This window comes from Pinus tabuliformis, chromosome X, assembly GCF_031772625.1.
Source record: "Pinus tabuliformis cultivar Carrire ecotype Pingquan chromosome X, CPIR1, whole genome shotgun sequence".
Lineage (NCBI taxonomy): Eukaryota > Viridiplantae > Streptophyta > Pinopsida > Pinales > Pinaceae > Pinus > Pinus tabuliformis.
Window position 1 is genome coordinate 1,277,103,461 of NC_142308.1, and position 25,484 is coordinate 1,277,128,944.

Consider the following 25,484-nt stretch of genomic DNA (forward strand, 5'->3'; position numbering starts at 1 on the left):
TATGAACCAGTACATTTACACATAAGACACCATGAAAAGAACCTCTTATTAATGAATGAAAAAGCCAACTCGGTGTGGGACTACCACGTTCCACCTGACAATAGATTGGATGAGCCAAATATCTCTTCAGCCAATCACCCCTTTTTCATATTCCAAGCATGAATGTGGGACTCAAACCGAAAAAACACATCAGGGCACCCTGAGTCTAAACCACCTCACCTTCATTAATAGAAACTAGGCTTTACCACAATCCACATTGGATCACTAGGCAAAAACAATAAACATGTAATAATAGGTTTTACCATGATCTCCACTAGATCACAAGGACAAAACAAGTATGGATGCCACCATTTTTCTCCACCTACACCATGAGGAATTTTCCTGTCTCCTAGTCTCACAGGCTTTACCGCAATCCACACCAGATCACTAGGCCCTAAATCGAGACTCTACCCTCTAGGATTTACCATATATATTTCCATTCACCTATAAGGATTTTGTTGACGGGATGGAATTCTCCACCAACAACAAGGGGATCTCCCCGATGTAGAATCCCAACTAGATTATGTATCATTTGCTTTAAGGATCGCGTCCGGTATGTAGGCCCAACTGTTATACAGGTGGTTTGAGTTTGCTTTAGACAAAGGTGGGATATTGACTTAGTTGAATGCATATAATTCAACAAACACAAGGAAATAACTGACGAATGTTTATAATATGAATACCATAAATAGCAACATTAGAACTTGACAACATGAATCTCACATAAAGAAATTGTTAGCAAAACTTCAAATAAGATCATGCCTATATAAAGAATATGCTTAACAACTATAAAGTAGTTCACAGTAGCTAAGCATCAATACGCATAAGTAAATGCATAGTCAACGATAAGATCATGCCAATATTAACGAAACAATTCATCAATACAAGCACAAAGTTAGCATATCATATACCATCCATGTGTTGCAAAACAAGATTCATAGCACAAGAAGACACATGAGGAGACTACACATCAAAGAACTCATAGGAACCTTCGATCCATCGAGCAAGTAATATCCATGGTATCACAACACAAAGTACTCATCCAATCCAATAGTGGAAAACAACTATTACTCCTTGTATTTATTAGAAGAGCACAAGTCCTCTCAAAACAATATGTCCCAAAATAAGTCCCAAGCTAAAAGTCCTTTACAATATGCCATGAGGGTGTATTTATAAAAAGAGAGTGACCTTTGGTCTACCCTTGACTCTTGGACTTCCTCATGACCTTTCAACTACCTCATGACCTTTATACTTCCTCATGACTCTTCAAATTCTATTACTGTCCTATTCTATTCTAATTTGCTAATTACATAAAATAATAAAATTATATCCTATCAACTTGATAATAGACAGTTCTGGGATGTCTAGGTGGAGCTACTCCACTAGATAAGTGCACTAAATCTTGTACTCAATAGCTATGGGGGCTATCTGCAGTTGTTCCTCATCATGTCTGTGCAGGCATTCGAGGGTGCCCCAGATGAGAGTGTTTCTTTTGGCATTGACCTGATTGGCTAGGGTCACCAGCTTTGTATACATTCTCACCAGTTCCACCATGTACCATTTGATATTATCCTTTTTCACTTGTAGGTTGTCTAAGTCGGCAACCTGCCTAAATGTGTTGACGAATTCCTGAACTTCCTATGAGATGTCTTCCTGCTTCTTCACTTGCCTGATTTCCCCGATAGATGGAACCCCATGGTTTTTTATCATCGACTCCAAACCACTGAAAAGGTGCTTGTAAGAAGCCAACACTCTGTCCACATCTTTGGCTAGTTTGTCTCTTGATTGGATCTTGATGCGGAGTTGGACTTTAGCATTTTGCGTAGTGATCCAGTTCTTTTTTGGGATTGTTGAGTCTCAAAACTGTCTTCCATTTTCATCCATATTTCGATCATTTCATGTCCACTTAGCCTTCATCTCAAACATTTGGGTTAGAATCCTTATTTTCCAAAGTTACTTATTATATGCATTATAAGTGAATTAATGATTAAAAACTAGGAAATTAACATAGTTTCATATACCTATATATGTGTTATTGTTAGGATATTCCGACACATAGGAAATAGTTAAGTATAACTTCATTATATTCAAGGTACAACTCAGTTTGGGATTCATTACAGTGCAAAAGCATCTCCTCTATTGGTTGGTTTCACTGATTTCGATTGGGCTGGTGACCCTGATGATCGGAAGTCTACTGCAAGTTATGTGTTCACTGTTGGTTTTGGGCCTATTACTTGGGCTTGGAAGAAAGAAAGTGCCATTTCTCTTTCTTCAGTAGAAGCAAAGTATCATGGCACCGTACAAGCTAGTAAGGAAGCCTTGTGGCTTCGTCGGATCCTATCATAGTTTGGCTTTTAGCAGCAACATCCGACTACACTTTGGTGTGATAATCAAAATTCCATTCAACTATACAAAGATCCAGTCCAACATCAATGCAACAAACACATTGAACTACACATGCACTTCATCAGAAAGCTAATTCATGACCATGTTCTTGAAGTGTAATATTGTTCAACCGATGATCAAGTTGTAGACATCTTTACAAAGGATCTCACAGAGGCTAAGTTTACTAAACTTCAATTTATGGTTGGAGTTGAAGAAGTTGTCACTAAGGGGGGATAGGCTCTAATGCCTCCTTCCTTCCCCTATTGTGTCATATTTGTACATCATACAATCCTATCCCAATTTGTTCTTAAGGGTGGATGTTAGGATATTCTGACACATAGGATATAGTTAAGTATAACTTGGTCTATTGTAGAGTTAGGTAAAGTGTGTTTCTTTACTATGTAATTTTGTAACTTACAATCTGACGATCACGATATGTTCTAGACATGAAGTGATCCGACGGTTCATTCTCTCCTCGGTATTACCGACACTTGATTCGTGGCTTAACACCCGATTGGTCCATGATCTCTAGTTAAAGAGCATGGAGGGTCATTTCTAAGGTGGCCGTTCATGAGAGAAGCTTATGTAAATTTTCTTTCTTTTACATTAATAAATTGCCTGAAGTGGCCGCGTTGGCTTAGGTCGTGGACTATTTCCCTCTCTGAGGGTTTTAACCACGCCAAGAATACTGGTGTATTGTTATGTGATATGTTTGTGAGCGGTTTCCCTTGGTGTTCTATCTAAGGAACTTACCCTGTAAATTCGTATAGTTATGAGTTTTGTGACATGTGTAGGCTTATTTGGAGGTTCTAGAAGGATCTTACTTGTCCTCCCAAGCACAAATTAAAATTTAAACTCAAGAGGTGGACCATATTCCAAGGAGAAAGATCATGGAGGTCTTTATGAGTCATAGGATTTGTATCTAATATTTAGGGATAAGTTGAGACAAATATGGATCTATTAGATATTTAAGGGATTTTCATTTATTGAACAAATAACCCTAACTTATGTATAAATAAGAGGTGCATCCTTCAAAGGAAGCCAACAGTTATTAGTTATTCATTAGCATCATATTTATGATTGTTCATTCAACATAAATAATATCATTTTCTCCAAAATTATGAGTTATGAGTGTTGTTTGATTCTTAAGGTGTGATAGTTGTTCATGTGTGCTCATTGAGGAATGAAAGGATCCCCATCAACCGAACTCTGCATACAATGGTAACATAGTTTGATTTTTGTTATTTCCTTTCTACAAGTATGATTTACTTTTTGCAAGTATGATTTACTTTCCGCAAGTATGATTTCATTTCCTAGATTTGATTTGATTGTCATTAAACTGCTTGCTTACTAGTTATCCTAGTTTTCTTGCTTGACAACTAAATCACTAGTTGTTATTTACTGATTTCTCACTAGTTGTTATTTACTACTTTCTAGATTATCATAGATTTTCTTCTTATAGTTGTTCATAGATTAGTTTGTTTTTGAATATTTTAGAAAGGCCATGGAATTCATAAATTCCACCTTTAGAATTTAACTTCCATCCCTAGAATTAAATTTAGATTTCTTGCATGTGATTTCTTTTGCAATTTTCTTTAGTTATAGTTGTAATATGCATTTCCATTCGAAACAAACTTTCTACAACTATATAATTTGAGGTCCCATATATTTTGGTTTTCTTCTAAGTTTATGAAACCCCCAGGTTGACAAATTAAATGACAGGGATTTAGCATACAATTAAATCTCCCTACATTTTGGCGCCATTGCCGGGGAAGCAAACTTAGATGTAACTAAGTTTGGAGGATTGTTTAGGAAGCATTTTAATTTAGGGTCATTTTTATTAATTGCATTTACGCGTTTTTATTTAAGTTTATTTGCATTTGCATATAGAAAACATAGAAATAAAACACAAATAAAAAACCCTCATTCACTAAAAAAAAAAAAAACATAACAAAAATCCAATCGCAACAACAAGATCTAAATAGCTTTGTGCTATGACAGTTGAAGAAGATCAAAAGCCTAAAGATCGCATTCATATTTGGTCTCAACTAGTCAGTAGGCTACAATTTTTAACATCAAATCTTTATGATCATGTCCAAGAATTCACTAGTGTTGTAGGGAAAAGTATCTGATTCAGATGACCCTATCCCACTCTAAGGGTGATAGTACCTCAACAACAACTGTAAACAAAACTACTTAAGGTTTACTTCTTTATGAAAGCAAGAGAGAATGAAGAAATGCACTAACCGTTGCCTTGCGCTTAATATTTGCTCCAATCTCTTCTCTTTGATGCTTGCTCCTAGCTCTTTGCCCTTTTGCTGGCCCAGCTACAATGAGATCCTGCAAAATAACAAAGAAGGAAACTACAAGAAGCATGCATTCATAACTGATTCAAGGATTAGCATAAATCAAATATACAATCATCACAATACATCATTGAAACAAATGCATATAGAAGAACCTCAATAGCTTTTATTAATAGAAGAAGTAAAGTTCTGAGAAGGTTACAACCATTGAAGGCCCCAATCCAGCAACACCTCCCAGCAGAAAGAATTTCTCCTCTTCACCTACTTCAAGCAATCACCCAATAGTTCTATAGTGAAACCAACAGCATATCATTACTTTGCACAAAATTCCAGCCTCCTGAGCTCATAGGAGAGAGCTCAATATATAGATGAATTGAGAAAGGATGAGTCAGCTTGCAACTGATGTGTAGCTGCCTTGTGTCCTCTCTCTCTTTAGTTGATCTTCAGTTCTTGAGTCCACTTGGAGAACCTTGCTTCCACTTGGAGAAACAGAGCCTCTGACTCATCACAAGGCGAAATCCCTGATCCAAGTGTCATTTTTGGAAGATTCCAGAGCAATGACTCAGTGTGCCACTTGTCCCATCTCGCTCAGCGCAGGTGGCCTTTGTTCTACCTGCTTTGCAACGCAGGTACACCATGGAGGAGTTGAGTTTCAGCGCAGAAGCCTAGTGGAGCACCTGCTTTGATTTTAGGATTGCTTGTTTTTGAGTGTTTTCAGGTGGAGAACTGATCTGAGAGCTATTGGTTTGCTGACCTTGTTCCTCTAGGGGTAGGAACATCATGTTTAGGGACTTTGGATCCCTTGGATTATTGACAATTCATGCCTGATGCTGCAAGGCACAAAATTGTCTATAACAGATGCCCCCTAAAGTATGAGGTCGTTTATCGGGTGAAATGCTTTATTAGGAGGATCCGAAGTTCATTCAATCTGCTGAGAAGTGTCCTGTAATAAGATACAATACAATACATTATTTTTCATACTTTTTCATGATCTAGCTGAGGCGGGCATTCCCATGCTCAGCTTTATAAATTCATTTTGGTACATAGAACAGACGATCGTCTGATGGTAGACTGATAATTCTTTGCTGAAATTATCATCCTTTGAGAAGGATGATCATCTGCTGCAATGATGTACACATCAAATGTCTTTATATTCTGAATATATATCGCAGCGCGGATGGATGAAACTAGATCCGGGGTCTTCAATCTTTTCCGATCTTCACTCGATGTACAAGTCGATCCATGTGAGAATTTCTTGAAGTCGAACATGGAAAGACATCGCTTGATTACCGGTCAATGATGTAAACCGTTAACAAGCGCGAGAGGAATCACCGATAAGGATGATGACCCTCAAGGTACAGCAGTACAATTCACATGGTGGGAATAAAGGACTTGGCGTCGACCACCATGCAAAATCCTCTGGTCGAAGGTCATTGATGTATACCTGTCGCCGGAAGTGAGAAACTTGCCATTGAGGCATGCAAGCTTCAAAGTACTGAAGGGTTTGTTCCTAGATCAACTCCTTGGATAATGAGCTGATGTCGACAAGGAGCGATCTGTCAAAGGAGGGCCTTACTGAATCCCACATCATTGACACAGAACGGAGCTAGTGATTGTGATGAGGTGAAAACAAACTGTGATGTATGATTCAGGGTGGCGGTCATGAAATGGATGAAGGACAATGTATGGCAGTGGATGGGACACGGTTGACTCTTTGCAGAACAACATCTCTTGAACATATAACGACACTGATGTGATGGATCGGTAACATTACCCCAACTGTGGATGGTGTGGCGAGGACCATGGTGATGAGACCGGTGAATGAAACAACCCAACCCGATGTGATACGGAGGACAAAGTGTCATGTTCAAGAGCGACTTGCTACCATTAAAGCTGTGAGGTTCTCCCAATTTTTCCCCAGTCATTGTTGACCAGTACCTCTTTATTTTTGTCAAGCTTGAGGAGGATAACATATGCTTGTTCTATAACCTGCCCTTCGGGCAAGCCCATCGCTATGTTTTAACGAGCCTAGCGATAGGGAAACTCGTTCTCGTCTAAAGACAAGTTTGTCGCTATTTAATGAATTTAACGAGTCTAACGACAAGGATAACTCGGTCCTTTTCATTTTTAGAGAGTCTGAAAAGGTACATAAAGTCAACTCCAGAATTCCTTTTTCGTCATCTAATCCCTTAAGTCCGAAAAAGTATAAAACAATACAGAAGGGATGAGTTTCGGTACTTTTAACGAGCCGAACAAAACAAGCGCTCGATCTTTTTGTGCAATAATCCCTCAGGTCCAAAAAGATTAAAATCTAGAGGAGGGATAGCTCTTCCGGTCGTTTAACGAGCTGGAAGGCCAAAACTCGGCAAACTTTTCATATTTTACGAGTCAGGAGAAAAGAGCTCAAAGGAGACTCGTCTTTTGAGGAACGAGTGATAAACAGGGATAGCAGCAGATTCCAGGTACAGGTTGGAATTTTCCAATCACGGCAGTGTCACAAGGATGGCTTAGTGAAATCACTCTTCGCAGCTGTTCCTCAAAATGGGTAAACAAACATATGGAGATGAACGATTGGCCAAATGAACGGATGGAGGTGAGACTGCAAGAACACGACCAAGGGCTTTAATATGGCTGTCAAAGGTTACATTTACCAAGGTTATTTACCGGTTCATTTTTTCTGGGTGAGCTCGAACTCTAGGGGAAGATTGCTCACAACTTATGTTTATTTTTTAACGAGCATGAACTATGTGCTAAAACTGCTCGATCTTGCGTTTATTTTTTAACGAGCATGAACTGTGTGCTAAAACTGCTCGATTATACCAGTCATAAGATAAGAAATGTCTCCTGTGAGATAGCTATTTTTTATGGAGCTTTATCTCACGAAGCTATGCTCCGAATTTGGCAAATTTTGACCTTTTCCCCACATCCTCTCTTTATGCAAGTTCGGAAACGACTAATCCAAAAAAAACAGATAAATAACCGCTCTTTGCTTGGAGATGAACGATTGGCCAAATGAACGGATGGAGGTGAGACTGCAAGAACACGACCAAGGGCTTTAATATGGCTGTCAAAGGTTACATTTACCAAGGTTATTTACCGGTTCATTTTTTCTGGGTGAGCTCGAACTCTAGGGGAAGATTGCTCACAAATTATGTTTATTTTTTAACGAGCATGAACTATGTGCTAAAACTGCTCGATCTTGCGTTTATTTTTTAACGAGCATGAACTGTGTGCTAAAACTGCTCGATTATACCAGTCATAAGATAAGAAATGTCTCCTGTGAGATAGCTATTTTTTATGGAGCTTTATCTCACGAAGCTATGCTCCGAATTTGGAAAATTTTGACCTTTGCCCCACATCCTCTCTTTATGCAAGTTCGGAAACGACTAATCCAAAAAAACAGATAAATAACCGCTCTTTGCTTGCACTCCAAAAGGTTTGCATGCCCCCAGGTATAAAATAGAATTTCAAGGCTGCCCCTCCTCTCCCTCACCTCTGCTTTTCTTTGGGTGTACCCAGCTACTTGTCATCTTGCCAATCTAATGTTAACGATACTTGTCTTCTCGTTATTCTAAGGGATCTTACGCGGTACTTGTCTTCCCGTCGGCCCAACTTTTAACGAACAGCTATTTGTGACAAGAGAAGAACACTACTCAAAGACAAAACATTAATGTTATCGAGGGAGGCTTGCCTCTTTCTGGTTACCCGAAGAATGGTTTTATTCGCTGCCGCAAATGAAACTCTTTCTTCGGCGATGTCTATCATTAGGTTACACAAGGATGGTTACAATTTGTTGCAGCAATAGAAACTCATTCTTCGGAGGTTGCCCCTATTTATCCTTTAAAACATTTGTTTTAATGGGTGAGGCTTGCCTTTTATCCAAAGACGGTTACTACTTACTGCCACAAACGGATCCCCTTCCTTGGCAGAGCCTACTTATTTAGATAAAGATGAATGATCTTTGTCAAACAAGTAACCTTGACAAAAGAATCTTGTTCCAGAACAACCCCTCTTCCATTCTCGGACGGGGTACGGACTAGTCATATTCTTTCGCGGAAATTCTACCCTATACCCAAGGTTTCTTCTGCCCGAAGCAGACCAGGGTGCATGCCCCCTGGGTTCCAGTCTTATCTTTCCGAATCACTTGCACTCATCGGGAAGTAGAACCGGGGGTGGAGGCATTTCATGGGTGAATAAGCCATTCAAGGATGGTATTTGACTATTTGCGATGCGAGATCCCAGAAATGAAAGTTGGTCTACGAGCTTGACCATCTTTCCTTCGTGTGGAAAACACATTACTCTAAAGAGTGAGGAGACTATAGCTCCCATGCAATATATATAGTCCCGTCCAAGCAGTAGGTTATAATCCAAGGGTCCTTGGACGACCATGACGTTCATATGAACTGTCTTCTTCCTCAATGTAATGGGAACATTGGGGAGGATCCTTAAAGGGCGACTGGTTCCTTTATCAAAACCTGATAGATTTCTCATCTCAGGTAAAAGCGCCGGGGAACCCAGTGCTTTCCAAGCAATAGAGGAAAGGATACTCACAGATGCCCCTTCATCAATGATAGTTCCAGCCATTACCATTCTATAGATTTGGACAATGATTCTGAATGGTATATTGGCTGGTAACCGGGGTCTGCCTAGTTGGTTCCAATCAAAGGATACAACCAGGTTGCTTGGTGGTGGGACCGAATACACGGCCGGATACGACCCTGACGATGTTCCTTCCTGCGATAAAGGAATGGGCGCATTTCCCTGATGCTCATCAGAGTCTGTGTTGATGAAAAGAATCTGGATGGTGTCATCCTTATTCTCTTCAGTGAGGGTGTCGTTTGAAGATGAATCTTCAACGACGGTGTCATTTGAGGATGAAACCTCTGAAGGAAGAACCGGGTCAACTTCCGTATCGACCTTTAGACTTTCGTCTGGTCTGGATTCAGTTGGTTCATTCTCAATGACCGACACTTCAGCTGACCACTTGATCGGGCCAGTTGGATTTTCAACTACCGAGGGACTTGGCACGAGTTTTCGGTATCCAGGAGGAAGTCGTGACGGTGAAACCGGACGATCTTCCAAAACTCTCTTCGCCTCATCTAAGAATGGACAACGGTGGATGGCGTGATCGCCTTCACACAGTCTGCAGGGTGATCTTGGTCTCCCTCTTTGTCCTTCACTCTCGCTAGTTGACGGATTGCAATCAACATGTCTATCAGAGGTTGATGCTACCGGAATGTGCAACCTGGGGGACCAGTCCCTTAGTATCCGGGGAATACAAGGACAATCACGATGGAAGTGGGTCCCTTTGCATATGACACATGGCGATTTAGGCCCGGTCGGTGCAGTGTGTGGATTTTTTCTAGAATGGTCATGTTTGCCCCCAGTCGCCTTTGGCTCCTTCTGCTTCTTTTCTTTCTTCTTCTTCTCCTTTTTCTCCTTAGGAACCTGGTTTTTATCTTTACCAGTTCCTTCAAGCGAAGAGGAAGGAGGAGAGGAAGAGTTAGAAGAAGTGGAAGGCTGGAGGTTAACTCTAGACTCATCTAGCAGTCGATTCGACTGTTCAGGATTTGTGGTGGTCTGAACTACATTAGTTGAAAAGAGCCATACAGGTAGGCCAATTGTCAATCCTGGAAGTGACAATGTGGCCATATGGGGCGCACCAACATCTCCCCAAGAGGAAAAGGGACTGGGACTTCCACCAAGGTGAATTCCTTGGTTGGTGGGCTCCATACTTTTCAACCGAAAGATCAACGTAGGAATAAGAGGTGATTATGTTCCGTTTAAAATAAATTTTATTAGCGACGCTTTAGACACAACTTTGGTTTTTCATGTTTTAAGAGTCGAGAAAAAGCTAAAGATGACTCTAGTCTCCTTCGATGTTTTAACGAGCCCGAAGTGACAAATGCTCGGATGGACTTTTTCAGTTATAGAGTTTGAAAAAGGCCAAAAGAAACTACTCTGGAGTTCTAGGCAGAGGGTGTGCAAAACTTTTCGCGAAACCACAGAATACGTTTTACGGTACGGGTGGTCGATCTTCGTGAATGCTGTGTTCACTGCATCGCGATCAGTAGGGCGGCCGACACGGCTTCCTATGGATAAAGGCTTTGTTCCTATAGGGGTCTCCCAATATATACGCGACGGTACGTGGGAGCACAAGTCCGTATTAGTGCCACCGACTCTCAGGAGGAATCACCCACCTTCGTAGAGATCGACAGTCACTACGTTTAACGACGCCGGAACACGTCTATACCTAGACCTCTATGTGTTTGCGTTATGTTACAAAGCGTTGTTATGTAAATTGAATTTATTTTAATGTTGATCTTGTTTAGCAGTTTGCCTTTAAGGATCACCACGAGATGTATGTAACAAATTCCTGAATGCAGTCTAAGATGAGAAGCAAACTTTTCAATCTTTCAACCTTGAAAATCTTAACTATTGAGGAGAAGAAAGGCAAATCTTTTCACACAGATCATAGAGCACACACTAATGCAAAATTTCCTAAATCAGCATGCAAGCGGTCAAATGCAAAATGCACAATGCATGTATTTTCTTTTCCCTTTCTTAATGTTGATGTATTACAAAAAGAAAGTTGTTATTTAACTTTGATTTCGATTTAAAGTGAAAACAAACAAGCTTGTCCAAAATCAAAAGACACCTTAAGATTTACTTGTTTAATCACTGGAAATACATGAAACCAAACCATAATGACGAAAGTAAAAAGACTAATCAACTATGGACAGCAAACAAGTTAACTCTTTAGACCAGCAAAATGTCTAACACAGGTTCAGATCTAAGAGGCCAAAGCAAGACTAGTTCACTTTCGTTATGGGAAATTGTAAATGATGTAAGAAATACAAAAGAACAAGTACAATTTCGTTATATAACAAAGGCGGAATGATGGCAAGTAAGGTTGGTTTCAGAACAGGTACAAGACTGGTAACTGGCTGCAAAATCTATAGTGAAAACAGGCAAGAAAAAGGGAGGAAACCCCAAATGCACAAGGCAAAATTGGGCCAACGCAGGTGCTGCACAGCCAGTCTGGCTCTCAGCGCAGGTAGCCCCTTCGGGACCTGCGTTGCAAAGCAGGTAGCCTGTGTACTACTTGCTTTGGAAAACGAAAGTTGCGTTTTCACAGTTTCCGGGTCACAATTTTCTCAAAAATTCACAGTTTTTGCTCAAATCAGAAGCTATCAGTCAAGCACACACTAAGGGATGACAAGGAAGATGAAAAGCTATCACTAAGAGCTTACAAGGATCCTTGTAGATCAGCTCTTCAAATCATGAACATGCTCAGAAATGAACTAGAGTAGCTGCCCTCTACTTCGCTTTTGATATAGTCAAAAGCTTTTCGATTTGGTACTCTTTTGTTCAGGAAATGAATAGCAAAATACTACAAACAATCAAACAGATACGATCCCCAGTGGAGTCGCTAGTTTGTTGTAGGGAAAAGTATCCGATTCGGATGACCCTATCCCACTCTAAGGGTGATAGTACCTCAGCAACAACTGTAAACAAAACTACTTAAGGTTTACTTCTTTATGAAAGCAAGAGAGAATGAAGAAATGCACTAACCGTTGCCTTGCGCTTAATATTTGCTCCAATCTCTTCTCTTTGCTGCTTGCTCCTAGCTCTTTGCCCTTTTGCTGGCCCAGCTACAATGAGATCCTGCAAAATAACAAAGAAGGAAACTACAAGAAGCATGCATTCATAACTGATTCAAGGATTAGCATAAATCAAATATACAATCATCACAATACATCATTGAAACAAATGCATATAGAAGAACCTCAATAGCTTTTATTAATAGAAGAAGTAAAGTTCTGAGAAGGTTACAACCATTGAAGGCCCCAATCCAGCAACAACTCCCAGCAGAAAGAATTTCTCCTCTTCACCTCCTTCAAGCAATCACCCAATAGTTCTATAGTGAAACCAACAGCATATCATTACTTTGCACAAAATTCCAGCCTCCTGAGCTCATAGGAGAGAGCTCAATATATAGATGAATTGAGAAAGGATGAGTCAGCTTGCAACTGATGTGTAGCTGCCTTGTGTCCTCTCTCTCTTCAGTTGATCTTCAGTTCTTGAGTCCACTTGGAGAACCTTGCTTCCACTTGGAGAAACAGAGCCTCTGACTCATCACAAGGCGAAATCCCTGATCCAAGTGTCATTTTTGGAAGATTCCAGAGCAATGACTCAGTGTGCCACTTGTCCCATCTCGCTCAGCGCAGGTGGCCTTTGTTCTACCTGCTTTGCAACGCAGGTACACCATGGAGGAGTTGAGTTTCAGCGCAGAAGCCTAGTGGAGCACCTGCTTTGATTTCAGGATTGCTTGTTTTTGAGTGTTTTCAGGTGGAGAACTGATCTGAGAGCTGTTGGTTTGCTGACCTTGTTCCTCTAGGGGTAGGAACATCATGTTTAGGGACTTTGGATCCCTTGGATTATTGACAATTCATGCCTGATGCTGCAAGGCACAAAATTGTCTATAACAACTAGGGCTTATTTTTCAAACTTGGATACGAGTTTACTCATGATCTTGTTACGCAAATGGATGCATTAGAAATTCTCTTGTACTTAAGAGAATGTTTCATTTCTTTTTTTTTAGAATAAGACTAACAAATAAAAACAAGTTTTTGTGATTTTTATGATAAATTTGCAATTTTGTGATGCCGTAAGAACCATCCATTTACTAACCCTTGGCAGGAAAATTACAATAAAACAAGTGATTGTGAACAAGGAGCACAAGCGAAAGTAGCGATAATTTCAGGTGTGATTGATTCTTTTCCTTTTATTTTCTGAATCCAAATTTGATATATATATATATATTTGACTAGTAAAATAAATAACTCAAATCAAATTTAATTTTATTTTGTTTTAATAATAATAATAATAATGAATGAAAACAAACAATTTTTTTTTCCTTTTTTATTGTTTCTTCAAAAAAAAAACATATATATGTATATATTGTAAATTTCAAAAATGAAACACACACACACACACACACACACAGATATATATATATATATATATATATATATAATTATTTAACATATTTGAATTTCTATACATAAAAAAAAAAAAACCAACTGCATAAAATCAACATGCACCTATGTTCTCGGCCTTGAACTATATTTGTCAAATAAAGGGCTAGGAATTAGATCTCGAGGGTATGCACTAGTTTACGATCACCTTTAAGTTAAAAATGTAAAATTTGAAATTTCTAGTGCTGAAGCTCTAGCCTTTTAAGGTATTATTTGGCCCTGGGAATAACCCGATGATTGAGGTCAGCTATAAGGACAAGAAGAAGTAATTCTCTCCTAAAGAATTTTATTCTATGATCGTTAGCAAGACAAAGGAGATTGCATAGGATTTTCTTCGCCAAACTGTAAAGAATGTTGTGGTTAATGTTCCTATCTATTTCAATGACTCATCGCCAACTAATGATGCTAGTCTCATCGTTGGCTTGAATGTGTTGAGGATCATCGATGAGCCCACAACTGCTGCCACTACTTATGGCCTCAACAAGAAAGCCACTTCTACTCGAAGAAAAGAATGTGCTCATATTTGATTTGGGAGGAAGAAAATTCGATGTCTCAATTCTGATGATTGAAGAGGAAATCTTTAAAGTCAAAGACACTGTCGAAGATACTCACTTGGGAGGCGAAGATTTCGATAACAGAATGGTGAATCACTTTGTGCAGGTCAAGTATGGGCCCTATACCACGAGGGCACGAATACAGTTCAATTCTCTTAGCGCTAGTGAGTTGGACGTTGGAGGAGAATGTTCATGTCCATCACTGGCCAAAATCTGATCTAGAAACTAGCCAGTTAATCTGGGTGAGATCTCTGGCATCTGTTATCACCTGGATTGAACCTCAGGCTGAATAAGGAAAATCCGGGGTAACCAAAAACCACGCTTAGCTAAGTAGATAGTCCTATTGGGCCAGAAGAGGGCTCTCTCCGTAAGGATCTCAGCCAAATTGACTAGATCTAGAAACTGATATTAGGCTAGGTATAATAGCACAAGGTTTGATTTGATTTTTTAAGGGTTTTGCTGGATGAGGAGGAGCCAAACAATTAGGGCAAGGAAATTAGGTCAAAACTGTAGGGTGTTCGATGGGGAAAGGTAGGCATAATGATCAGAACCTTAGGGTTTGATGGATGAGGTGAAAAGACAGGTGAGAAGCTAGGAAGAGTAGGTAAACATCATGGATTCTTCCTAAACTAAAGAAAACATAAACTGTGAAATGTCTACCCAAAACAGAGCATAAAAGTTATGGATTCTGCCTTTTAGACTTGTATGCATTCACATAAAGAGTATGAAATGATGAAATGGAGTCAACAATACATTTTAACACATGAAAACATAAGAAAAACTAAACTGAGCATCATACCACATGGATCCCAAAGAAATACCTGCAACTTTTCTTTAATTTCCTGCTGTAACTGATGCAAAATGATATGTTATCAAAGCATAAGCATCCCACTGAGTCCAACCCTTTACAATGAGAATGAAATAGAAGATATAGAACTCAATTCAACCTCCTCCCATCCTCATGGGTCGAATCCCTAAGATGAGGAACTAATCCATCAAAATCTAAACAAGAAACTGGAATCTAGGCAACCCTAACAACTTGCCTCTAAAAGGGAGGGAACTGATTCATTTGACTTCAAGAGAACTTTTGATCCAATGAATCTCCCCTCCAGTAACTAATATTCATCTTATTTACATGCCTAGTCACCATTTACATCAGTAAAAACATCATCCATGAGAGAAAACCCAAAAATTACAGTCATGGCATAGTAAAGTGAAAATTTAGCAGAAAATTGTCCTATGCGCAGCGCCAGAAGGCTATGCGCAACACTTTTTGTAGGGCCATTTTGGAGGCCTTCCCGGTGTCCAAATTGAGCTCATGATAGCTCATTGGAAATCCTGTCCTGTCTACTTTCCAAATCTGCCTTTAGTTTCCCATTTGGAGTTGATTTGACCCCTAAAAAACTGATTCTCCCAAGACTGCTTCTATGCATAGCGCCATGGTCAAAAAGAGGGCAGAAAGGTCATTTTTTGGGTGTTTTTTGACCTTTTGACCAACCAGTTTTGCTCCAAAAGCTTAGCAAATGCATAGGGAGCAGGATTACATAATTAGAAATCCAATTGTGGTATTCTTTTGGTCATTGGATGCTCCCAAGAAAAGTGCAGCGCCAGTGGCGCTATGCATAGAGCCAAATTAGCAGAAAATTGTCTTATGCGCAACGCCAGAAGGCTATGCGCAACAATTTTTGCAAGCCACTTTTGGAGGACTTCCCTATGTCCAAATTAGGCTTGTGATAGCTCGTTGGAAATCTTGTCAAGTCTAATTTCCAAATATGCCTTTATTTTCTCATTTGGAGTTGACTTGACCCCTCAAAAACTGATTCTCCCAAGGTCACTCCAGAAGTGCAGCAACTCTCCTGTGACACCTGTATTTTTGACATTTATCCAAGACCATGACACCTGTATAAAAAATGAAGGAGGTTTTTCTTCCTTGTTCTATGATGGACAGAAACCTCTCTCACGTTTGTCGAATTCATCTTTTCTTGGTCAAAAGCACAGTTTGAAGAAAAACCTGCCCTTATGTGTGGTGAATGACTTGTGCCTTGGAATGACTTCTTAACAAATGATGGAGACTTGATGTTGATGATATGAAATGGCCTCATACCTGCTGATATCCTTTATGCCTCCTCTGCTCAGATATCTCTGATTCCATAGCAAACCCTAGCTCAGTGGGAGAGGAAATTAGGGTTTAGTGAAGGGAAAATAGGGGATTTGTAGAAATTTATAGGAATGAAGGGAAATAAAGGGGATAGGGGGCTTCTAAATTCTTAGGAAAATTTTGGGAGGTATGGAGGGATGTTAGGAAGTAGGGGAAACTGGAATTTCAAGGATTGAGTGAGGGGAAGGGGTCCAAAAGGGAAAAACACAGGCCTAGTCTAGAAAAGTGTCAAAAGCATAGCAATAGGCTAGGGTTTGTAGAAAAATGATGATTTTGAGGGATAGGAGTGATGGAAAGTGTTTAGGAAGGTATATTAAGGATAGGGGAAGGTGTAAGAGCATCAGGATACAAATTTTGTTGATGATTTAACCATGAAGGTCATGAAACCAAGAAAAATGCCCTCAAAACCCTAGGAGAGGGAAATGAGAGGAATGGGCATGGGAAAAGGTCAAGGGAGGTAGATGGAGTGTAGGTGAGTGAGATATCGATGGATAAGAGTGAAAATGAGCCTTCCCTTGGTCTTTGATGGCCTTTATACCTTGTTTATATTTTCAAAATTAGTCTTGGGACCCACTTTTTCTTTCTCAAACTTGACTTGTCTTTTACAATTTACCTTTGGACTTGATCTTCTGATTTGATCTTCTTGGTGGATTTGGAAACATAATGACTTTGAAACTCTTCCTTTTGGATGATGGAACTTTGAACTTACAACACTTGGAACCATGAGAATTATTACATATTAAAACCATAAAATTACATTTTTGCTTGAATATTCAAATTACAAACTATTTTGCTGATGAAATCTTGTTTATTCTTACTCCCTCACTTGCTGGTCTTTTATGTAGGAGATGGTGTTTTAGTGGACCTTGGAAACCCTAAGACCTAATGGAGACTTTGAATGGTTGTAACCATGATGAAAATGACTATCATGATTGATACAAATGGCATGATAAAAATAACTTTATGAATGATGTACAGTCAACAAGATATGAAACTATGCCAGCAAGTAATCACATTTAGGGAAGAGTGATGTTTTTGAACTAGGACTACCATCAGTGACTAATTTTTTGCATGACCTAGTGGAATGATAAAAAAATTCTGAGTGGGACCCTTAAAATGATATGAAAAGAGGATTTTTGATCACTGATGGTAGTATGCAAATACTGACTCTAACATTGGCTCCATTGGGGATGGTAGCTCCTTGGAGGTGCCAAGAACACTGTAGGCCAAGTAGCCTTATCCATTGGGCATGGAGTAAAATAATAATAATAATATGAAATACATGACTGAATACTGATGACTCAAAGACACAAACTGACTTTTGCTTAATTGAAAACTGACTCAATACTAAAACACAATTGACAAACTGAAAAAGATGCTCAAAATGGAGCTTATTCAATAAAACCTACTCTAACTGTTCCATTCATCACCTGATCAAGTGAAATGAAACAACCAATGCAACCAAGTAAGCATTCTGGCTGCTGTTTGAATTCTCCGCAAGTGCTTGTTTATGAGCAAGAAGAGAGAACTACTGAAAGGAAACTCCCATGAAAATTTGTCAACATATTGAATCTTGATGAAATTGCAAAGCACGAGCCCACCTGCTGACCTCAAGAATGTTGTGAAAGTATCTTCATAGGAATACATATTGATTTCCAGCCCATCTAATACGTTACTGCTCCACTCTAGGTAGTCTTCGTACTTTCGTTTTAAAATTTTCCTAACATCTATGTTTTCTTTCTTTGATGACTGTAGAAAATTGACAAAAGGATCCTGAAACTCACGAATGACTAAATTTTCTTGATGATCAACAACAAAACAAAAATCTTCTTCATTACTCTCCTGATATGAATGAAAATCTTGGTATGAGCTTTGTAATGAAACTCCTGCTGAATAAGGCAATGAAGTCGGCTATCGGATCAAGTTTATATCAACATTCTTTTTAGGGTCATAGTTAGCTAATGGAGAAGGACTTTTACTACAGATATCATCCAACACATAAGCTATTGGATCATGAAAAACTTGCAAAGATTGCTACAACCTATTTTCCATCACTTTTAATGAGACTGCATGACACTCTACAGGCTGCTCATCCTTTGCTTTAGAGATATTATGAATTTTTTCTTTAAAAATTGAAATGTTTCAAAACATAGTGGTACAGAGTCATCTTGCATCATTTGATCATATGTTTTAGCTTCCAAGCCTTCATCTGCAATTTGAAATTCAATGGAACTCGGTGGCTGCAAATCTAGAGCTAGGGAGGCTTCTATGTCGCAAATGATTTCCTCGACCAATTCATGAGAAGGTTTATCCTTTATAGTGTTGACCACTCACTTATCTGCTTGCTTATAGTTTTCTCTTATTTTTGCAAATGAGGAGAAACACAAGGGTAAGGAGCTCTGATAAAAAATTTGATTATCCTCTTGATTGTCAAGATCAAAACTCAATGAGTGCTGATTTCTGATCGCATCAAAGTTACCTCTGATGAACTGAAATGAAGTAAAAAAAAGAGGCAAATATCCTTCACTTACTTCCAAATTTTATGCACTTTCCTCATCACTGTCATAGCTGATATGCTTAGGCTGATTACTGTATTTGAGTTGCTGAAATTGAACTTCCTCCTCCCACAAACCAGCTATTGATTGCTCTGTAAGATTAGCTTCTGTTTGGAGAACATAATAATTATCATACTAATAAAACTTTGGCAAATCATCAATATAAGTAATGTCACCAATCATACACATTATATTATCAGATTGTTTCTCGTCGGATTGATATACAAATCCATTTTCAAATCTATGGTAGATAGGATTAGCAAGAAATTTTTTATGGCTAGCAATCTTTTCTTTTTCTGGGACAGGTGGGTCATGGTGATCTTGAATAGAAAATTCATCTCTCGAGGTGATTCTTTGCATCATTTCTTCCATTTTACTTATCAAAATGTCGAGCTTTACCTCTGAAGATGTTAGGTGCTCTACAATGTTCTCCCTCTCTTCTTCCTTCAGCTTTTCCCTTCTGATCAACAGATTAGCCTCTACATCTACTGCACTGTTTTGCATCTCTTCAAGTGTTGAAAGGTTCCTTTCCCTCAGCTGAAACTCCATTTCCGGATCAAAGGCATCTGGGTAGTGCAAGAGAGCGGATCCAGGAGGAGGCCTTATATTAGTAGGCATCGAAAAATAGACTTGGTTAAACCTGGCAGAAAATTGTTGTACTGTCTCCCTTGGCAGTCTTTTCAGCTGGTTATACTCTTCTAGAATCAAGAAAAGGTTTTGTTTGACCACCCACTTGTCGAGGAAAACTTTGACGAACTGCTGGAAATCTGAGATGCTCGCATCAGGCAGGTTTTTGAACCAACTCTTGACTTTTCCTTGCAAAGAAAGAGCGAATAGCCTGATATTGACATCCTCTTCATCGACTTCAAAAAGGTCGAGGAAAGTCTCAAAATTCTGCATATGTCTCTCAACAGTGATATTGTCATATTCACCATCAAACCTCGGCAGGTATAGGTAATGATTTTCAAGGAAAGCATGGAGTATAGGAGGTAAGATGAGTGGTTTGTATCAATATGGAATTTTACAAGGTGTAGGAGTATATACAGAAGCTGTAGAATCAGCCTTGGTCTCTTTAGGCTCATTAGTTTGAAGATGGTCATCATAAGATTCAGAATAAGGGTCTTGATCAAGATCAAAGGCATACGAAGAATTTGTTTTCACAATCTTTAAAGGGAAGGAATCACATGCAGGTCTAGGATATTTTCTCAAATACAGTATACTTTGTAAAACCTTTTTGACATTCTCGAGAAAAGAGAAAAAATAATTAATGACAAAGAACATAATGTCTTGGATGAAATTCCAACTTGAATACCTGATCTTTCCATATTGTCCTTTCATGTTTCTGTTGGTCGGGTTCATCCTCTAGTGGAGTCTTTGGATATGATCTCGAAATTGATTTGGAGTCACCAGGGGAATGATTTCAACCTTCCTGTGTCTGTTCGTTGTCCACCATCAACAATCTGATCTAGGTCTGAACTTTGATGATATTTCCCAGGGAATACGAAACCTTTTGCTCAATCCCCAGTATGGTCACCACTATGTTATCACCTGGATTGAACCTCAGGCTGAATAAGGAAAATCTGGGGTAACCACAAACCACGCTTAGCCAAGTAGCTAGCCCTACTGGGCCAGGAGAGGGCTCTCTCCATAAGGATCTCAACCAAATTGACTGGATCTAGAAACTGATATTAGGCCAGGTATAGTAGCACAAGGTTTGATTTGATTTTTTAAGGGTTTTGTTCGATCAGGAGGAGCCAAACAGTTAGGGCAAGGAAATTAGGTCAAAAATGCAAGGTGTTCGACGGGCAAGGTAGGCACAATGATTAGAACCTTAGGGTTTGATGGATGAGGTGAAAAGACAGGTGAGGAGCTAGGAAGAGCATGTAAACCTCATGGATTCTTCCTAAACTGAAGAAAGCACAGACTGTGAAATGTCTACCCAAAACAAAGCATAAAAGTTATGGATTTTGCCTTTCAGACTTGTATACATTCACATAAAGAGTATGAAATGATGAAATGGACTCAATAATACATTTTAACACATGAAGACATAAGAAAAACTGAATTGAGCATCATATCACATGGATCCCAAAGAAATACCTACAAATTTTCATTAATCTCCTGCTATAAATGATACAAAATGATATTTTATCAAAGCATAAGTATCCTACTAATTTCAACCCTTTACAATGAGAAAGAAAAAGAAGATATAGACCTCAATTTAACCTCCTCCCATCCTCAGGGGTCGAATCCCTAAGATGAGGAACTAATCCATCAAAAGCTGAACAAGAAGCTGGAATCTAGGCAACCCTAACAACCTGCCTCTAAAAGGGAGGGAATTGATTCATTTCACTTCAAGAGAACTTTTGATCCAATGAATCTCCCCTCCAATAACTAATATTCATCTTATTTACATGCCTAGTCACCATTTACATCAATAAAAACATCATCCATGAGAGAAAACCCAAAAATTACAGTCATGCCATAGTAAAGTGAAAATTTAGTAGAAAATTGTCCTATGCACAGTGCGAGAAGGCTATGCACAACACTTTTTGCAGGGCCATTTTGGAGGCCTTCCCGGTGTTTAAATTGAGCTCATGATAGCTCATTGGAAATCTTGTCCTGTATACTTTCCAAATATGACTTTAGTTTCCCATTTGGAGTTGATTTGACCTCTCAAAAACGGATTCTCCCAAGAATGCTTCTATGTGCAACACCCTGGTCAAAAAGAGGGCAGAAAAGTCATTTTTTGGGTGTTTTTTGACCTTTTGACCAATCAGTTTTGTTCCAAAACCTTAGAAAATGCACAAGGAGCATGCTTACATCATTAGAAATCCAATGGTGGTATTATTTTGGTCATTGGATGCTCCTAGGAAAAGCGCAACGACAGTGGTGCTGCACATAGAGCCAAATTAGCAGAAAATTGTCCTATGTGCAGCGTGAGAAGGCTATGCGAAACACTTTTTGAAGGCCTTCCCTATGTCCAAATTAGGCTTGGGATAGCTTGTTTGAAATCTTGTCGAGTCTACTTTCCAAATTTTCCTTTAGTTTCCAATTTGGAGTTTATTTGACCCCTCAAAAACGGATTCTCCCAAGGTCACTCCAGAAGTGCAGCAACTCTCCTGTGACACCTGTAGTTTTGAAATTTCTCCAAAACCATGACACATATGTAAAACATGAAGGAGGTTTTTCTTACTTGTTCTATGATGGATAAAAACCTCTCTCACTTTTGTCGGATTCATCCTTTCTTGGTCAAAAACACAGTTTGAAGAAAAACTGGCCCTTGTGTGTGGTGAATGACTTGTCCCTTGGAATGACTTCTTGACAAATGATGGAGACCTAATGTTCATGATATGAAATGGCCTCATACCTACTGATATCCCTTATGCCTCCTCTACTCAGATATCTATGATTCCATAGCAAAATCTAGCTCAGTGGGAGAGGAAATTAGGGTTTAGTGAAGGGAAAACAAGGGATTTGTAGAAATTTATAGGAATGAAGGGAAATAAAGGGGATAGGGGGCTTCTAAATTCTTAGGAAAATTTTGGGAGGTAGGTAGGGATGTTAGGAAGTAGGGGAAACTTGAATTTCAAGGATTGAGTGAGGGGAAGGGGTCCAAAAGGGCAAAACACAGGCCTAGTCTAGAAAAGTGTCAAAAGTGTAGCAATAGGCTAGGGTTTGTAGAAAAATGATGATTTTGAGGGATAGGAGTGATGGAAAGTGTTTAGGAAGGTATATTAAGGATAGGGGAAGGTGTAAGAGCATCAGGATACAAATTTTGTTGATGATTTAACCATGAAGGTCATGAAACCAAGAAAAATTCCCTCAAAACCCTAGGAGAGGGAAATGAGAGGAATGGGCATGGGAAAAGGTCAAGGGAGGTAGATGGAGTGTAGGTGAGTGATATATCGATGGATAAGAGTGAAAATGAGCCTTCCCTTGGTCTTTGATGGCATTTATACCTTGTTTATATTTTCAAAATTAATCTTGGGACCCACTTTTTCTTTCTCAAACTTGACTTGTCTTTTACAATTTACCTTTGGACTTGATCTTCTTATTTGATCTTCTTAGTGGATTTGGAAACATAATGACTTTGAAACTCTTCCTTTTGGATGATGGAACTTTTAACTTACAACACTTGGAACCATGAGAATTATTACATATTAAAACCATAAAATTACATTTTTGCTTGAATATTCAAATTACAAACTATTTTGCTGATGAAATCTTGTTTATTCTTACTCCCTCACTTGCTGGTATTTTATGCAGGAGATGGTGTTTTAGTGGACCTTGGAAACCCTAAGACTTAATGGAGACTTTGAGTGGTTGTAACCATGATGAAAATGATTTTCATGATTGATACAAATGGCATGATAAAAAGAACTTTATGAATGATGTATAGTCAACAAGATATGAAACTATGCCAGCAAGTAATCACATTTAGGGAAGAGTGATGTTTTTGAACTAGGACTACCATCAGTGACTAATTTTTTGCATGGAATGATAAAAAAATTATGAGTGGGACCCTTAAAATGATATGAAAAGAGGATTTTTGATCACTAATGGCAGTATGCAAATACTGACTCTACAACATCTAGACACAATTATGGTTCTTTATTTATCGAAATTTCTAGCCCACATTCTGCTTGATTTTCTGGAAGTATTGGATGCACAACATAGAAAACTCCTCATGTTTCAACGACATTGCCATGTCTACATTTTGATCGTCGCTATTGGAATTTGTGCTTCTAGAATTATTTTTCAAAGTTTACGTTGAGGATGAAGGACCACCAGAAATGAGCCAGATTTCAAATGCAATTTGGGATGGGGCTGAAGGTTTTTTTTAGGACTCAATATGGCACTATTTCAAAAATGGAAATTTTGTTAGCATTTGTTATCCTTGGTATATATCTCCTTCGAAATACCACTTCTCAGCAGGAAGCATCTGGACTTGAAAGGTCAACTTTAGCATTTATCACTATAATTTCTTTCCTTCTTGGAGCCTTGTGTTCGGTATTGCAGGCTATGTTGGCATGTGGGTTTCTGTCCGTGCAAATGTTAGAGTTTCTAGTGTTGCAAGGTGGTCAGCAAGAGAAGCTTTACAGGTGGCTACTCATGCTGGTGGTTTTTCAGCTATCATTGTAGTGGGCATGGAAGTTATAGGAGTAGCAGTACTATATGCCTCATTCTATGTATATCTGGCGGTGGATACACCGAATTCAATGAAGTTGACTGAATTTCCTCTTCTTCTAGTTGATTATGGATTTGGGGCCTCATTTGTAGCACTTTTTGCTAAGCTTGGAGGAGGAATATTCACAAAGGCTGCAGACGTAGGTGCTGATCTTGTTGGGAAAGTGGAGCAGGGTATTCGTGAAGACGATCCACGTAACTCAACTGTCATTGTTGACTTGGTGGGAGACAATGTTGGTGATTGTGCAGCTTGTGGTGCAGACCTTTTTGAAAGTATTTTTGTTGAGGTAATTAGTGCAATGATACTTGGAGGTACCATGGCTAAGTGATGTAAGATTGAAGATCCATTTGGTTTTATTCTCTTCCCTCTTGTTATATATTCATTTGATTTAATAGTATCTGCATGCGGAATATTTTCCATCAGAGGTACATGTGATTGAAGTCTAAAGTCACATGTGGTTTTGATCCCTGAATGTGATGGTGTGAGGATTCTGTCGATTGTTGTCTCTGCAAGGTTTGTTGTGTTGTGTGTTTCCATGCTTTGTGGAGCTCAACTTATTCGACAAAGTTGTTGTGAATTGCAGCCAAAACTTGCAGATCTAACATTGGTGGTTCAATCTCTTGATAGAAAAAATGACAACATCTAGGCGCCTTGCAGACAGGAAATGTTCTGAGCTTAAGAAAAAACATCCTGAAGAGGGGAGTTGCGCCCGAAACAATAGTAAAGAAAGGCAATTCATATCCAGTGGGGACAACTATGCTTGGTTTCTTTTGTCTTTATTGTGATTGGATCATCTATTTTTCAAATTATTTGAACAATATCCACTCGTGGCATGACTGAGAAGCTGTGAACTATTTTTGAAAGTAGATAGATCGAGATTTCTCTATGAATGAGAGGTTCACCTCTTATAAAGGAGAAATCTTTCTTTTGTCTATTTCAATTTTGCAGACACAAGTCTCTAGGACAGTCTTGCTAGTGATACATTTTGCCAATATTCATGTAGTGAGTCAACAATTTCACTATGGAATTTATGCAGCGTTTGCCCAAATCTACTGAATCCTTTTTTAAGATTGGAAGCACATCACCTGAAGCTTTATTATATGATACCCTAGATCACTTTGACAGGTGAAGTGCAAAGGCTGATGAGAACCTTAGGTTGATTCGTTCCTCCCTCCCTGAGGCAGTGGAAACATGGACAACAAACATTCCAGGGCAGATAATGATTGACCATTTTTCTTTTCTTATTTTTTCGAGA

The 25,484-nt window shown here is 39.0% G+C and overlaps 1 pseudogene; it reads left to right on the plus strand.

Moving 5' to 3' along the window:
• Positions 1-24,861: 24,861 nt before the first annotated feature.
• Positions 24,862-25,079, plus strand: LOC149144672 (uncharacterized; annotated as a pseudogene).
• The last annotated feature ends 405 nt before the right edge of the window (positions 25,080-25,484 follow it).